Source organism: Prinia subflava, chromosome Z, assembly GCF_021018805.1.
Source record: "Prinia subflava isolate CZ2003 ecotype Zambia chromosome Z, Cam_Psub_1.2, whole genome shotgun sequence".
NCBI classification, from domain to species: domain Eukaryota; kingdom Metazoa; phylum Chordata; class Aves; order Passeriformes; family Cisticolidae; genus Prinia; species Prinia subflava.
In genome coordinates, this window is record NC_086283.1 from 42,366,905 (window position 1) to 42,383,393 (window position 16,489).

The 16,489-nt window shown below is 35.4% G+C and overlaps 1 long non-coding RNA gene across 1 annotated transcript; it reads left to right on the forward strand.

Annotated features, from left to right (window-relative positions):
• Positions 1–1,235: 1,235 nt before the first annotated feature.
• Positions 1,236–9,672, forward strand: LOC134564148 (uncharacterized). Its single transcript, XR_010083482.1, has 3 exons — positions 1,236–2,993; positions 3,274–3,312; positions 8,631–9,672. It is a non-coding gene; the product is annotated as an uncharacterized LOC134564148 (long non-coding RNA).
• The last annotated feature ends 6,817 nt before the right edge of the window (positions 9,673–16,489 follow it).

The window sequence follows — 16,489 nt, forward strand, 5'->3', positions numbered from 1 at the left end:
AACACAGGAAAAGGAGACATTTACCCAGGGGGCACTGTTACAGAGATTTTAGAGTAATAGAAAAACCAGCTCTTTAGCACATCTAAGTCCTGTTCAAAAGGAAAGTAAAACGTTAATGATTGGTTGTATACCCTGTGAGGAAGTGTTTGGGGATAAACCAGCTACACAAGCTAATAGTGAACAGATGTGTGGAATTTCTCTTTTGATGACTAACTTCTTAAAGAAGAAGGTAAAAACTACATTTTGTGCAACAACTTCAGAACACATGAGGCTATATTTTGGTTTTGCTGGTTTTCTAAATCCATTCATTGCATCACTTAAATCTATCAGTATCCACTTTGGGAACATGAAAGAAATCAATGTTAGTTCCGTCAGAGTTAGCATTTTATTTGGAGCAGTAGTGCATTTTGAAGTGAATCTCTCAATCGTTTCCAGTTACTGAGAGTTGTTTCAATTTACTTTGGTGTGCCTGAAGTAATTTCTTAAAGAAACTCCTGAAACTGCAAACGTTGTTCCAGGTGTGCACCAGATGTGTTCCAGTGTTTCACTGATATTTGAGGGTTTGACTGGTTTTTTGGATAATATTGCTACACTTACATGGTGTGCTGTACCTGGAGACCAGACTAAATGTGTCTGAAGAAAAGGCCCTGAGCTGTAAATAATGTAGTTGTTGGGGCAGGCACCAGCTGCTTCAACATACGGATCTCCTTCAATTTCACTGAAGTAATGTAAACATAACACAGACACCCCAGGATTACTTAAGACAGTTCTAGGTGACCAAACAAATCAGGAAGTGAACTATAGATTGAGGTACATTTAAAATTTCTGCCATTATTAACATCCCAAGTATTCTGGTATTGGGGTAATATATCTGGGATGGCCAGATTCACTCCTTGTAATTACAAAATGAGTTTGAAGATCACAAATCAAAAATATATTAATGGAATCTAGTCTAAGTGAGTGTATGAAGAATGTATTTAATATCTTAGCATCATTACTCTATAGATGGCATAAATATTATTACTCTAAGATGAATTCACTGCCACATTTTAAGTAGTATTTCATTTTTAGAGTAGTGGCCACAGAGATTACAAGACTTTACACCAGCAAAACTTAGTATAGTGGGTGATTCTGCATCCTGACAATGAACAACACATCCTAGATTTGGTATTTTTAGGGGTGAGAATATATTTAGGCTTTTTAAAGAGTTAAGGTTGACTCTTTCATCATCTAGTGTCAAATGTAGTTTATGCTTTGTGAAGTGGATCTGGGCCTCCTGAAATGAGAACTGAGACCACCAATACCATTATATTCAAATAGGAAGCAGTTGTCAGATGGTAAAAATTTTGACGACTGCCAATAAATATGAAAAGATTTCCGTGATGTAAACTGTCTGGTATTAATATTTTGAGTCATGTCTCACGTGGCTTAATTGTAGCTCTAACAATATTAGTTGTACCAAGTGAAAGATCTTATTTTTCGTTAGTTGAGATCATTTACATTTTCAGGATTTAATTTTCAGTATGAATAACTTGTTTTGTTTTGTTTTGTTTTTTCAGAAAGAAAGTTTAAGTACAGCTATGAAAGGAAGAGTGTCATGAAAAAAATAGACTATTTTCCTAAAATCAAGAATTAGAATCCTTCTAATATGTGTGAAGAAGGATATTATAGTTCTCCTGGTATTTTCTATATAATTTTTTTTTCTATGTTTTCAAGAAGGTGTTTTAAGTTAGGGGCGGAGACTGGAAGGACTGAGATCTCTACCTTACGGACTTGTTATCAACAGAAATAAGAGATAAGTCTTTCTGAAATGAAAAAAAATTAATTTGTTCCACACTAATGGGGAGAAATGTAAGATATGATTATGACACAACCTTCACAGATTGAATTACTGACAGATTAATGAAGAGAAAAAGAAATGCATTGTGGGAATCATGAACCCATGACAGCTATGTCATCCTTTTTGGGAAACTCACAAATGATGTCTCCTCAGGAGACTAGAATAAGAGACTGATTAGTTCAGCATTGCTTTTCTTTCCCCTACACTATAGTCTTTAAAATAATTAAAGAATAATGCTGAATCCCATCTGAATGTCTTTTAAGATTTAACTTCCTCAAGCTATTCACTGAGCTGCTCCTTTAAAGGGGACTGAACAGATCTACACAACTAATTATGGAGTAGTACACTGATACTCCTCTCCCACATCCATACCAATTAGGTCTGCTTAGAGTACATCCCATTTTATTGTACTAGGGACAGGATTTTTAATCTGGTCAGATCTTTCTGTGTGTGCAGGGATGTATTTTTGCTAGTAAGACTTCAAATCTTTCTCATGATCCTGAATGACAAAAATGTACACAGTTATTGTCTAGTCCTGAGAACTGTAAATATTCTGTTCTTTGCTAGAGTGATTTTGTTTCATAAGCATATTTAAAAAATAAATTATAATAAGGCAATGTTGCGTGGTATGTATTTACCATAGTGTTATAAGAATCTGAGAATTTGTGGGAGCTGGTGAGATCAGTGAATGAGTGAGGAGACAGCATCAGATTCCTCTTTCTGATGGGAGCTTCAGTGAAGGTAACTTTTCCCAGTTGGCTTCCTAGCTTGCTTATTAGATCAAAGGGGATTTTTTTTAGGCAGTAGTCCTCAAAGACTAGTGCCTGAACAAGTATCATCATATTAGTCAGAATTTTATTTAGATGCTAGCAAACAAAACAAACTGTGGATACAAAGAAGAAAGAAAATGCCTAATTTAGGAAGTTTGGAAAGAAGTAAGATAAGAGACTGAAATATTTCATGTTTGCACATTATAGCGAAGTAATCCCCCAGTACCAGTAAATTTCAGTTAAGTACATAAATACTACAAGCTTGCTGTATTATTTTAATATTTACCAATCCTACTCCACAGAGTCAGTAACGCAACTGAGAGAAAGACCTGCTCTCTTCATCAAGGCCATCTTTTGTATTCCATTAGGATGTGGCCAATAAGGTGAGCAAACAGATGAGATTTTATGCTTTTATTTGAAGTAATTTCCTGGCCTAGTAAGACCTGAGTAGAAAACAGTTCAAATTTTACAGGGTTCCTTACACATTTGATGTAGAAGGCAATGAAATCATGTTGAATATCCAGAAGCTATATACAGACAAAAGCATTAATTATAGCAATTATTTTTGTATCTGTACCACCTGGAAATAAGGTTAGCCTATGTTAATAACTTTTTTTTTTTTTTTTTTTTTTTTTTTTTTTTTTTTTTTTTTTTTGCATGAAGGTTCATTACTTTGATAGCAGCAGAGACAGAGACAGACTGGTATGTAATGGCATGTCATGCTGACTCAGATTACTGGGCATGAATGATTTCTGAAGCATGCATTGTTTCCATTTAAAAAAATACCTATTTTTGTGTGCCTAAAATTTAATATTTCCATTTGAACCAGAGATAAATATATTTTAGAAAATTATAAATGTTGTAATTTTAATGTATGCAAAAGTAGCTACGAGGTTTTATCTGGCACTTTTTATAACCAATGCTGGAAACTTTATTATTATCAATTTATAAATTCACTACCACCTAGGTTTCTGATTTCAGAAATCTTGCTGTGTTTAAAAACTAAGGCCTGTGTTGTATTTTTAGAGAACAGTGCTGATCAGCAGTGGTAATGTGCTAATCTTGGATTGAAAAATCTAAACATTAAATCCACAATAACAATAATGTAAAATTATAATTTCTGTGAAGATTTGTCTAGTTATAAGGTAAAATTTCACTTTTAAAAAGTCTAAATAATTTATGAATTATGCTCAAACAGTATTCTGACAACGGATTTAGTATTCAAATCATCCTAGATGAGTGTGAACTTACACATCATCTTAAACACTCAACATAGTCTAAGCACTTAAACTGCTTTATAATGGTGTAAGTGCTTAAATTGCCTAAAATTCTCAGAGTAGTGTATGGTTTTAAGGCACATTAAGTCCTCTGGTGCCATAATTGCCTAAACCACTTCAGATTTTTCAAATGGCATAAACTTACAAATCATCCTAAATAATATTTGGGGTGACTTAAGGAGTTTGACTACTCTATGGAGGTATAAATGCTGAAATTTCTGGTAGACTACTTTGACAAATGTTTGCATTGGAATTTATGTAACATCTTAGAAACTGCTTGGTCATGGAGAGAATAATAAGAACCTAACCCTGATTGTGTACTATATGCCATGCCATATCTAGAAATTCTTTAGTCGTATGGCAGGATGGTGTAGACACTTGCTGAAGCGCATCCCTAAAAAACATCTTCAGAATTGCACATTAAAACTCCTGTGTCTGCCTCTTGCTGCAGCAGCCAGTCTTTGCTGAACAGCTCAAATCCCATAAGGCCATGATGCTTGGCCACATTAGTTTCACCTGCTGTAAAACCACTTCGCATTCTCATGTGCAAGGAAGGAAACTTACTGTGCATCCAGAACCTACAGGTCATCACAGATGTGAGCAGAGGTTTGTGGCAAATGAAGAAAGAAGGATGAAAGGTCTTGTGTCCCCTTTACGCAAGGTGCCAGGTTGGCCACCCATTTTTCTGTTAGTTGTTATGAGTTATGAGTGGTTCCATGGTTCCTCGAAAGGCAGCTGCCAAGGTTGTAACTGCCAATCCTCCCTTGGCAGTGCTCCGAGACTGCTCTTGTGTTCTGTCCTTGCAAGGAGTTGTACACAAAGGGAAACGAACCCCTGATGCCCTTTTTCTACTATCAGTGTTTCTTCTTGTAACAAAGCACAGTTTGTCAGACCCAGTCTTTAAGCATGGATGAAGTCGTTCTAATTAAAAAAAAAAAAGAATATGCATGTTCTTTGCAAGAGTGTGAGGTGAAAGATGTAAAAAGTCAACAGACCATATGCATTTTGTCTGTCTGCAGGGTTTCTTCCATTTCATGATTTTGGGCTCAATGGTGAGCTTGTGAATGAGGACTCAGTCCGTTTATCCTTAAACAAAGAAAATACATGTCTTTGCCGAAGGATTTAGGGCTTCATTATTTGTCCTTGTTTTGTTACCAGATGCAAATGATTCTGTACTGAGTGAGATGTCCTTGGTTATGATTGCTACAACACCTCACTACATATTAAAGTTCTCTTCCTTGCACATATACAAAATGGATGACTTTGTCTCCATAAGGATAAGCTTGATTCAGTAAAGTAACCATTCCTGCCACTGTGAATCAGCATGTATAATCTGAAGGTGAATTTTAACCTTTGTGAAAGAAGCCTAAAAATTCATTTGGATTGTAATCTCCTATCTGGGGGTGGATCCTCCTAGATTTTAATTTTATTGACCATAAAGCAAGATCAAAATACCTTGATCATAAAGAAGCACTATTTTTGAACTCTATTTTGATCATTTAATAAACATATACTAATTGAAAGGAGAATGAAGCTGTGCAAAGACCAGTAAAATTCTGTTCTCTAGAAAAGTGAGTTTTTCTAGTTGAATGTAGGCACTGGCTTGAGAAAGTAGTGACCCTTAATTGCTTCTCCTCAGGAGCAGCTCAGAGAGGTGTTGCAAATCAGAAACAAACAGACTGTACTGGTATCAAGTGATCACTTACCCTTGCCAGCTCATTATGAGTTCAGTTATAGTTTCTGGGAATTTTAAGGTAAAGTTAGAATTTTAAGGTGACATCACATGGAGTTGGCAAAGAGCCGTGTTCCATGTCCCTCCCTGTTACTGGTCCACTGGCTGTGGATTTGGAAGGGGTGTGTGGGGAGGTGTGTATGGATGTATATTTTTCTCTATATTCTGTCATTGTTTTGGTTATTCCTTCCTTTTAAGTTTTCCAGTTGGCCTCTTGACAGACCATCTTAGTTAGACTGACTTTGTAAACAGACAATATCATTCTATCAATACATTATTAGGGATTAATTTGAAGTCTACTCTAAAAATTATCTGCACCAGATGCTTCTTATATGATGGTGAATACACTGGATGATTCTGCTCACATTTTCCTCACATATCATTTTACTTTATTAGAAATATTAGAAAAAATGTGACAAAATGTGCAGGATAATATTTAACACAATATTAAATAACACAATAGGGTAATCAAAGAAGCTGACTTTTACTTTCAACAATCAATGCCAGTACATTGGCAAAAATTTAGGGAGCTAGAAAGATATCATTTATACTTTTGTTGAGTGGGTGCTATTCAGCTCCTTTCAGCTAAATTAAAGATATTTTGCTTGAAACATTGATTTTCCAGTTGGCTGAAGAAACAAAATAGCTTTAGATTAGGCAAATTTAATTTGTTGAGAATTTTTTACTGAAGGAAATAATCAGTTTTGGTTGAAATAAACATTTCTTTTTGTCTTGTAGCATTTCTAAAAATAAGAAAATGAAGTGCCACTCTTAAAATCAACCACTGTGTAGTCAGTTCAGGGAGACTACCCTAAATTTAATGCAAGTGAATTTAATGAAAGGAATGTGAAATTTTCAAGGGATGCTCACATTGACTTTGTAATCAGCCTTCTCCTACAATAATAATGTTACAAGTGGGGATATGAATGGTTTAAGTAAGTGAGTGAGTGGATTAAAATAACCCTGGCTTTAACTTTTGCTAATAACTCCCAAGATGTCAGGTCAACTAAGAGCATTTGTTTTTGAGATGAAAAGTCCTGTAAACAATGTTTCTTTCCATATCTGAGTAATTTGGATCCAATGCAAACTAAATGAATTATATTACTTCTAATAGTGATATAATTCATTTAAGTGTCTGAAAAAGAATTTCTCAGCTGATAATTACCTAAAGCTGAAGTACTGATTTGCCTTAGCAAAAATGCACGGGAGGTACAATTTTCAGTACAGAAAGTAAACAACAGCTGCTCAGCAACTGAGGGACTAGTTAGAGGCTAGACGAAGCACCTATGAGAGAGGAAGCAGCGTGTGAGTGTGCAAGTGAACTCCAGCGTGCAGTACAGGGGGAAGCTCTGTGTGCAGCAAGAGAGAAACTGTTCTTGTTCCAACACCCGTGAACGAGTCATATTGTGAAGAAGCAGATGTGGCAAGGCCTCATGCTCTTGCTGTTTGCCTGTCTGCAAACACAAGAATAAAATGTTCCACTCTGGTTAGCTCTTCAGACCACCTAGTATTTAGGGTGTTTGGGTGTTGCTCCACATAGTTCACTCATACAGTTCGGAAAAATAATGGCGGAAGCTGGAGCATGGCAGTGCACGAACTGACTGCAGCTAAAATTTATATGTGGGTTTGTTACCCTGCTGACCTTCATTATAAGGCCAGGGAAACAGTGCACACTCTAACAGCTACATAACTGAACTCCAGTAAATAAATTGTTATCTGCCGCAACTGTAATACTTACGAAACTCACTGCTTCTCTGAATTCAAAACAAGTTTGAGTGTGGGAATTGTCATTTTTGTGGAACTTACAAGGAACACCCCACACAGCCATGAAAATTAAGTACACTTTTATGAAACTGGTCACACAGTTTAGAGAAGACAATTCACCCACAGCAACAGAAATTGCACTAGAACAGCCAAAGAACATTTGAGGACATCTCAGTTCTCATGCTCATATTGTCTGAGCATCCCCTAGGTTAGAGTGGGGCTTGTTGCCACTGTGAAAAAAGACCATTCAAAGTTATAAGTGAAGTTGTAGATTTTGTGCATGAGCATCTGCAAGAGCATCTGTCAGGATGTTTGTGGATGGGTGTGTTTTTTGGTGGTTTTTTTTGTTTTGTTTTGTTTGTGTTTGTTTGTTTGTTTGTTTGTTTGTTTGTTTGTTTGTTTGGGGTTTTTTTGGGGGGGTGGTTTTGTTTTTTGGTTTTTTGTTGTTGTTGTTTTGGGGTTTTTTTGGTTTTTTTGAGTAGCCATTTAAGTTTTCAAATGAATGTGAGCTGTAATATCATGTGTGTTATAAATTAAATGCTATGATTTGTATTATGGTACAAAGTGTTTCTTCTCATTCATCACTACAAGGGAGCAGCAGTATCTGCCAAATAAGGATTAAAAATCTCTATAAACAAGCATATTAATCTTGTTATTTTCACAATAAATGAAGTTGTTGCAGAGGAGCTGACTATTCCAGGAATAGTTTTCTTGTTCTAGGGAATATGTCCCCAAGGAGTCATCTGCTCAACAGGAAATCAAGAGCTTCTCGCAAAGTGGCAAAGCACAAAGAGAAAGGAAAGCTGACATTTTCCATTGAATTTAAACTGCAGTGTCACCAAAATCAAGACCTCTAAGTGCACTGCAGGAACACATTGCTACTTATTTATGTCTCTAAGATTCATAAGAATCTCTTAAACATAATTAGTATCCCTTTTCTGAAGTCCAGTACGATCTCCACAGGAGTTTGAAGTGTGTTAATTTTAGATCTGCAAGTCTTGCTGTTTTATAAACTTGTCCTCCATATAACATTCACATTCACAGTACATTGCTAGTGTCATTTTCCTATTTTCTTTTGAGCTTTATGGTATATTGGGGTTTGCATTTAATAACTAGTTATGTGCTGAGGGGGATTGATGTGGTTTATGTTTTATGAGTTTCAGTGGATTAATAAGGATGAATTCATGTGGGAGTGGATGAATTCTTCCATATATATATACTTATATATTTAATTCTTCTTGCTTTAGGGTTCTTTATGGAGTGCAATTGTAAAACCTGGAAAGAATTCATCACAGCTTCACTGATGGTGATTTTGGCCCACAGTTTCTCTCTGAATTTTCTATCTCTGCTAGGATGTGCAGATCTTAAAATACAGTGCATTCATTTTATGAACATAAGTTCTTTTTTATATTTTGTTTTCTTAGTTACCATTTTTGTTTGTTTGTTTTAACTCTTGGTTTTGCTTATCTCAAAAATATTTCTCTTTCCTTTGTATTGTACTGCAGCTCTGCAGAGATACTGTTGACACACTAGGAGATCTGCAAATAATCTCAGTCTCAAACAATCTCAATCTCAATCTCAATCTCAATCTCAATCTCACAAGTACTTCCTGTAGAATTAGGATCATTTTGAAGTCGATAATAACTGTAGTGTCACTAAAGAAAGATTTGTAACATTTTCAGGGACTCTATTACTTGTATTGATGACATTGAAGCAGTGAGACCCCTTCTCTCCATTTTAACAAAACAAGTGCAAATAACAGGATTCATTAGCACTTAAAATCTTAATGCATTTTAAGTTATACACAATTGACTTTCTAAGGCAAAAATTTAAGGCATTGCTACTTCCGAGGCCTCAGAGGAAACTGCAACTAGGATTAAGTAAATCTTTAGCAAAGCCAAGCCCCTTTAGGGTCCTGGGACAAATTTTCAAGGAACTTCCTTGCTAGCAATAGAAAGGTGCAGGCAGGACATTTGTGGTGGCTTTCTCTAGCTAGCAGGAACACCAGCTAAATTGAAGAAGAATCAGCAAGGTGTCACTATGCACCTGCAAGTTGAATATGGAGCCAGGTATCCTGGAGGAATTAGTTTTCTGAATACCAGTACTCACAGAATCTCATCACAGTGCTTCACAGTACTTCACTGTGCTAAACCAGCAGTGCTGTGCTACACTGACACATTCATTTTGCTGTACAGACTTTATATGACATGTCAAGAGATGAAGGATTGATACTGCCAACAGCAGACACATTCTTTTACTGTTCACCAGCCCTGAAGTGGAAATTTCTTGCTCCAGCCCTTTTTGTAGTCTGTTACCTTAATACAGCTAGACAGGCTGGGCTGTAGCTTTACCCTTCAAAGACTAATTTCAGCAGATGGATTCCCATGTGGCCAGTGAACCTAGATGAAAATTGTTACTAATAAAGCAAACCCTGTAAAATTCACCCTTTTCCTGTTTCAATACATTGCTGTAAGTTCACTTGCCACAACATACACTTAGTGAAATATTGCCACAAACCAATGCATTACAGTTTATTTTATTATTTATTGAAAGCTCATTGAAAAAAGCTGCTAGACACAGTCCAAACCATTATAAAATGCTACTGAATTATTCTCTTATAAACTGGAGCAGGCTCACAGTACATTTTATTGCAGAGGATACAGTAACTCATAAGAAAACCTGTCAACATTTTTTTCCTTTTACGTTAGCAGTACTTTCTTAAAAACTATTTTTAATTAATAGAGAATTGGAGTTTCAAGAAATAAAAGACAAAAACTGTATCCAAACATGCATGATAATTAACTTACTTGAAGCTTCATAAACAGGAGTTTTCTTCAAGCTATAGGACATATTTAATAGCATGTTTCTTTTTCTCTGCAGTATAAAATAAAATGTAGCCCAAAATATTTGGCTCAACAAAATTTAATTGATTAAAAATCACTTTGGATGAGAATATCACTTATATTAAAGAAGAAGTTACAGTTATTGCTTTAGTGTATCTAAGGTGAAGTGGTTCACATTTATAAATGAGTTTGTCTTCATAATAATTAATGCTTTCAGCTTCTACAGTCCACTTGCTAGCTGCTTAATTTTTTCATGAATCTCAGGTAATTTCACCTTCAAATGGACAATCTGATTTCTTAAACACAGAAAGCAATATCCCCTTTAAGCATTATTTGCCATTATGAGCTTTCCATAGGCTTCTTCTCTAATTCTTAGTTACTTAATAGAAGGCAAAAAAAAAAAAAAATAAAAAAGGCAAAGAAAACACACGAAGGAAAATCTTGAAAAACAGCAAGATGGGGACTACCACATGGCTGAAAAGTTTTTATTTCTGTAAGTAGTTATAAGTTGATCTGGGATAGAAAGTAAATTCAAAATAATGTATTTTACTTGTTCCTTCCAGTGTATTTGCTTTCATGTTTACAATAATGATTGTATGGCTTACCAGCTACAGATTATATTTGCACACAACAATAATATAACAGCAGCTAGATTATTTCATTTTTATCTTATGATTAAATAGAAAATATCTCTGGCACCTTTTTTTTTTTAATGAGTATGTCACATGATACCTGAGTTATTACATGGAAAAAATGTAAAATATTTCACTATGCTTCTGCAGAAAGTTTTCATTCATACTATGCAATATTGCTAAAATAAAAAGAAAGTCTGGGCATCTCTTTCAACACAAATTTCTTTGCTTGTGGTAATGCTGTTCACACATAATAAGTAACTCGACTTGGTGGACTTTCTCCATGATTACTGTGGCTTTAGGTGCTATTGCTGTGAGTTTGCTCAAATTCCTTCCTGTTACACTTCCTTCAAATTCTTTCCCCGTTACACTTCTGGTGAACATTAACATATTAATCTTTGAACTCTTGTACTTCCTTGGTCAGTTACTCTCTCTCTGAATCAGACCAAGAAACGTTTGTGTTTTTTTCAATTTAATTTATTTGCAAGCTAATTTCCATGGAATTTCATGTGCATCCTCAGCATTTCACAGGAGTCTGCACCCTTTTGCAGAACATTGGAGGTTCCTTGAGTTCTAACCACTATTTGCATTGTTTATGAGAATATATATCATCCCAAATATCAGAAGCAGGGGGCATACACAAAAATATGAGGGTGTCTAAACCAGCTGGTATAACCTATATACAAACACTAATAAATACTGGATTGATGATCCATGCTGCCAATTAGTGGGACGAAAGGTTTGACAAATAGATTAAATGTCCTAATGTTCTTTAATTTTAAAACAGTTTCTGTTATTCCAAAAAATAAAAAAAGCTTTTCAAAACACTAAAGTTTTCAATGATTTATTATCTGTCCACTGATTATGAAGTAAAGGATTTCCATGCATATTTACATCTTGTTGCCCAAAATATTAAGTGCATTTACTTATGGTTCTTCCATGGCCTTGACAGTAACTTAAAGTATTATAGAAGGAATGTGAAATTCAATTGCTGATTATTAAGTACCAGTGGCTTTTTAGCAGTAATGTGGGAAGAAAAATTTGTCCTACTAGCCTGATCGTTGATATTAAACACATTTCTGAAACTTTTTCTCTTTTGCTGTTTACACATCAGAGTTTTCCTAAGTTATGAAAATTCATAAATTATGAAAATTCCTCATAATTTTTTCATTATGTTTGGTTTTTGCATCCCTTGGCTGAGTTTTCAAACCAGTTGAACTAAAGCATATATACAAATGAAAAATAACAACATTCTACTTCAGAAATGAAATGTAAGACAATTAAATCTTACTCAAATAAGAAGCTTTTGATGAGGAGACAACCCTAATTAGCACTATTTTTTAAAAACATTTCTAATCTTCTGCATCTCCCAGGAAGTATCCATCAAGGGCCTTGAGAATTACCTGATTAAGGGAATTGGATAAGGTTCAGATTCAGATATCAGTTGTACTAGTTTAAAATTCTGCTTCACTTACAGGAAAGTTGCACTTTTTTAAATTCTACTGTTACATTTAAGGTATGCCAGGCCTGAAATAAAAATTTGCTAAGGTGGATGCAGCAAGTCTTTGCACTTCCTTGGACAATTAGCCAAATTAGTCAAATTAGGCAAGTCTGAGATTAGGAACAAAAAGAAAAAAAAAATCGTATCTTTTTTCTTTTTTGCCTTGACTCTTGGAAACATGTTTTTGTGGCTAAACCACAGTCTCTCAGAAAATGGTGGAGATTTAAGGGATAAGTTGCTAAGAAATTTAGTGAAACCTCTTTCTCATGGAAAAATATTAAATCAAGATTTTAAACCTTGAATTATTTATGTTTTCTCAATATCTCTAACTCTTGGATCTCATATTCCTTGCTACTTGATCTCCTTGTAATTATATTTATGTATCCCCTAAAAATAATGACTTTTTCATACCATTAGAAAGGATTTATCATAACTAATAATTTAGGGCTCCTAAACATGCCCTACCACAATTACAGACAGTAAGATTTTTTAGAGCTCAAAAGTTGAGCTTTTTAATTACATTGGTTTAGCAAAATGCCAGCTTCAGAAAATGTTTGGTCTTAAAGCAGACAAGTTATTTTAACTTTCAGAGCTGAGATTCAGTTTTCATTCGTATGATTGGGGAACTTTAGAGGTTTATAGAACAATATTTGAATTCTTGCAGTGTAATTTTATACTACTATTACTTCTTTGGATTTGAAGTAACAGAAACGGAGGAATGAGTCCAGCATTCCTACAGGTCTGCTGACCTGTCAAGAAAATATACCCCTGCATGCATACATATCAAAAAGCATAGTGAACTAGTATAATTTTGAGTTTGCAGGTCTGCATACAATTTTCAGTGTGGGGTTCATTACAGCAAACTAAAAAACTTACATATCATATATATATATATATATATATATATATATATATATATATATATATATATATATATATATATATATATATATAAAAATAAAAACTCTATCTATCAAATATATGCCTTATATCAAAGCATAGTTGGTATTGATTGCTTCATTTCCAGAGTGAGTGGGCAGTTTATTCTACATGAACCTCAAGTCTCAGCTGAAACTGCTGTTAAACATTCTGAACTGCCAGTTTAAATTTTACAAACAAGGAAAATACATGCTTGGCTAAGCTATAAAGATTCCTTATTTCATTACAATGGCAAAAAACATTATTCTAGGATGTGTGGTTATCATAAAATAGTCACAATCCTGAACATCATGGATTCAGATTGTTCCAATTCAGGACAACCCCTCCCTCATTCTAAATCTTTTATTGCCTAGATAATGAAAAGCATACTAAGTTGGATATGATTGACAAAGAAACTAACCTCTAATTTAAGCAGTTTAAATGTCTTTCCTTTTGTTTTGTCTTTGCCTTCTGCTTCTAATTTTTATTGATAGATTTCTGTCTGCACAATCAAGACACTGTTCATAGAAAAAAATCCACTTGAAACCATTGCCTGTCTTAGTGGTACACATTTTCCATATTCTCTCATGAGATAAACTGTGAAAGTTACATTATCATGTACTCAGATTTGGGGAAATTTGAGAGTCCTAGGTTGCCCAGGAGGAGATATTTTGGTAGATTCTTTGTTGTTAAATCATTACATTTGAATTACAACTCCTTAAATTAAAAAAAAAAATCTTAACTTCTCTTCTAACATCAACATGATTTTAATGAATTTAAGGGCTCAATCAGAAGTTTTTGTTATTCAGTGTGGAAGATTGAGGCTCATTTCCAATACAGATATGGTGTACTCAGACCTCTAAGCTATAGCTACAGCAAATAGACAAGGCTTGTTTGATGACTGCAGCTCTCCAATTCTAGACAGATTTCCTTAGAGGACTGTGAAAGAAAACAGGTGAGAAGGAATAAAGGGCATAAATTTTGGAGAGTTTGTCCTCAGGATTCCCAGAAGAGATCTCAACTAAATTAAATTCCTGATTTTGAATCAAATCGGATGCTGCACCAAAATTTTGTCTATTTTGTTTTTGTCTTACTGCATAATAAGAGAATTTTTCATATGCTCATTTCACGTCTAAACCTGGACAATAAAATGTGAACTGTGTCTGAACAAAGAAACCAGAATTATGCTTCCTTGTTTCAATATTTATGTGATGTTATTATGTAGGATATCTGAAAAAAGGTTGGCTTTGTCCTTTAACAGTTGAACTAAATAATTTTTTTTCTGCATTGGCATGAAGGATAAGCTACTCTGTGATTATGACTGTTTATGATGCATGACTGCATGATTAAAGTAGAGTTCTTGTCTCAAAAATAACAAAAGGTGGTAATTTATTTAATGATCCACTTTCATTAATGAATCACAAGAAAATTATTTCTTAATCACTACTAGACTTAATCACTATTACTAATTTTGCTAATTAACAATAAAATACATGCTTTTAGATTTGTCAGCACAGAGAATTCTGTCAGATGTGGGTGTGACTTACGTAGTGAAAAAAACCCTGAATTCAGCTGTTATTGATATGAGTCTAGTTTAATCCACAGTCTTAGAGTTATGACTTGTATGTACAGCATAACTGGGCAAACACTTGTGATAACTATAAGTCAGGGATAGTAGTTAAGAAGGAATGAAAGTTGAAACGGGAGCTATGAAATAGTGCTGATAAAACTGAAGTAAAAAACAGAATGAGGATTTAGGCCTGAACATGTGCAGAAACATGCAAAGTCAGAGCTGTGCCAAGAACATTGCACAGAAGAAAGGACCTCCACACTCTTGAATGGATAAAACTGCCTGAAACCAGGGAAGAGGGGACCAGTCACCCAAGCATACGCTGGCAGGGTAATGTCCCCTTTGGTGCAGTGGGACATTTCAGTCAGCTCCAATCTTGCTTCAAATGTGTGCACCACTGTCATGTCTGTCCATCCTGTGCAGGTATCTTGGGAACTTATGCTGTCTCAAATGTTAGTAAATCCCTGTTTTTAGGCTAACTCAAATCCTGTCACTCTGGCCTTGTTTCCTTCCACATGAAGACAGAGAAGAAGAAGGTAAATAAGTACTTGACTCTTTGTGGCTGCCCTGGTTTGGAAAGAGAGCTGTCTACTAAGGAAGACAGGATCCTCCCTTGGAATGGAGAATGTAAACCCCTTCCCTCTGAACTAGTATAATTTTGAAATCAAGGGACTCTCAGGCAAAGATATGGGAATAGGAATAACAGTTCTTTACTAGGAAAAATTACATAAAAATACAGTAGTACAAAACCAAAACCCACTGATAATCAGAATACAACCTGACATCCTGTTGGTCAGAGCGTTGGTAGCAGTCCAATTAATATCATGGCTGCAGTTCTCCTGGAGTGACAGATGTGGTCCCATTGAAGCAATGATCCTAGAGAAAGGTGTAATTTTCCTCTAAAGGTCCAGTGGTGGTGTAGATGGGTCCACTCTTCCTCCAGGAATCCAGTGGAAACTGTCTGCCTCTGGTGTTCCAAGTCTCAGTTTCTATCCAGGTAGGAATGCTTGGCTCCTCCCCCTGGGTGGAGCATCTCACAATGGGATGATGTAATTTTATCAGTCATGCAGTGAGACTCAATGGCCCATTAACAGCAGATATCCCCTGGAGGGAGAATGGGTTGTGGAGAGAACTCTGCCCCACCTGGTTTAACAGCTGGCCCATTAACAGAAGATAGCCCCCCCTCCTTCCCCTCCCCCACCCTCCCTCCCCTGGGAGTTGTGAGGAATAGAAGAGATAAAGAACACTGCTCTACCTGGTTTTAACAGCTGGTAATAGAATAGATACCTTTGGTTGCATCTTGCATTGCAACCTAAGACAGTGGCAATCAGTGAACATGTTGTCTTTGATCATGGTCACTAGCAATGTTGCTAGCTGCCATGAAATCAGTTTAACAGTATGCTCCAATTAAATCCAACGATATCACATGTTATCCAGTGGGGCAAATATCTTCTGCAAAATCTCAATGCCAAATGCCTAAACTCCTTCTCATAACTGAACTTACTGATTTAACTCTTGCATCTCTGAACTACAAAGCCTTGCATGGGTAGACATGGCCTAAAACTTTGTAGAAGCTAAGCAAATTTAAATGAGGATAACTGCAGCTGAAGGTTAATTCTTCATCCTGTTGAAAACAGAATAG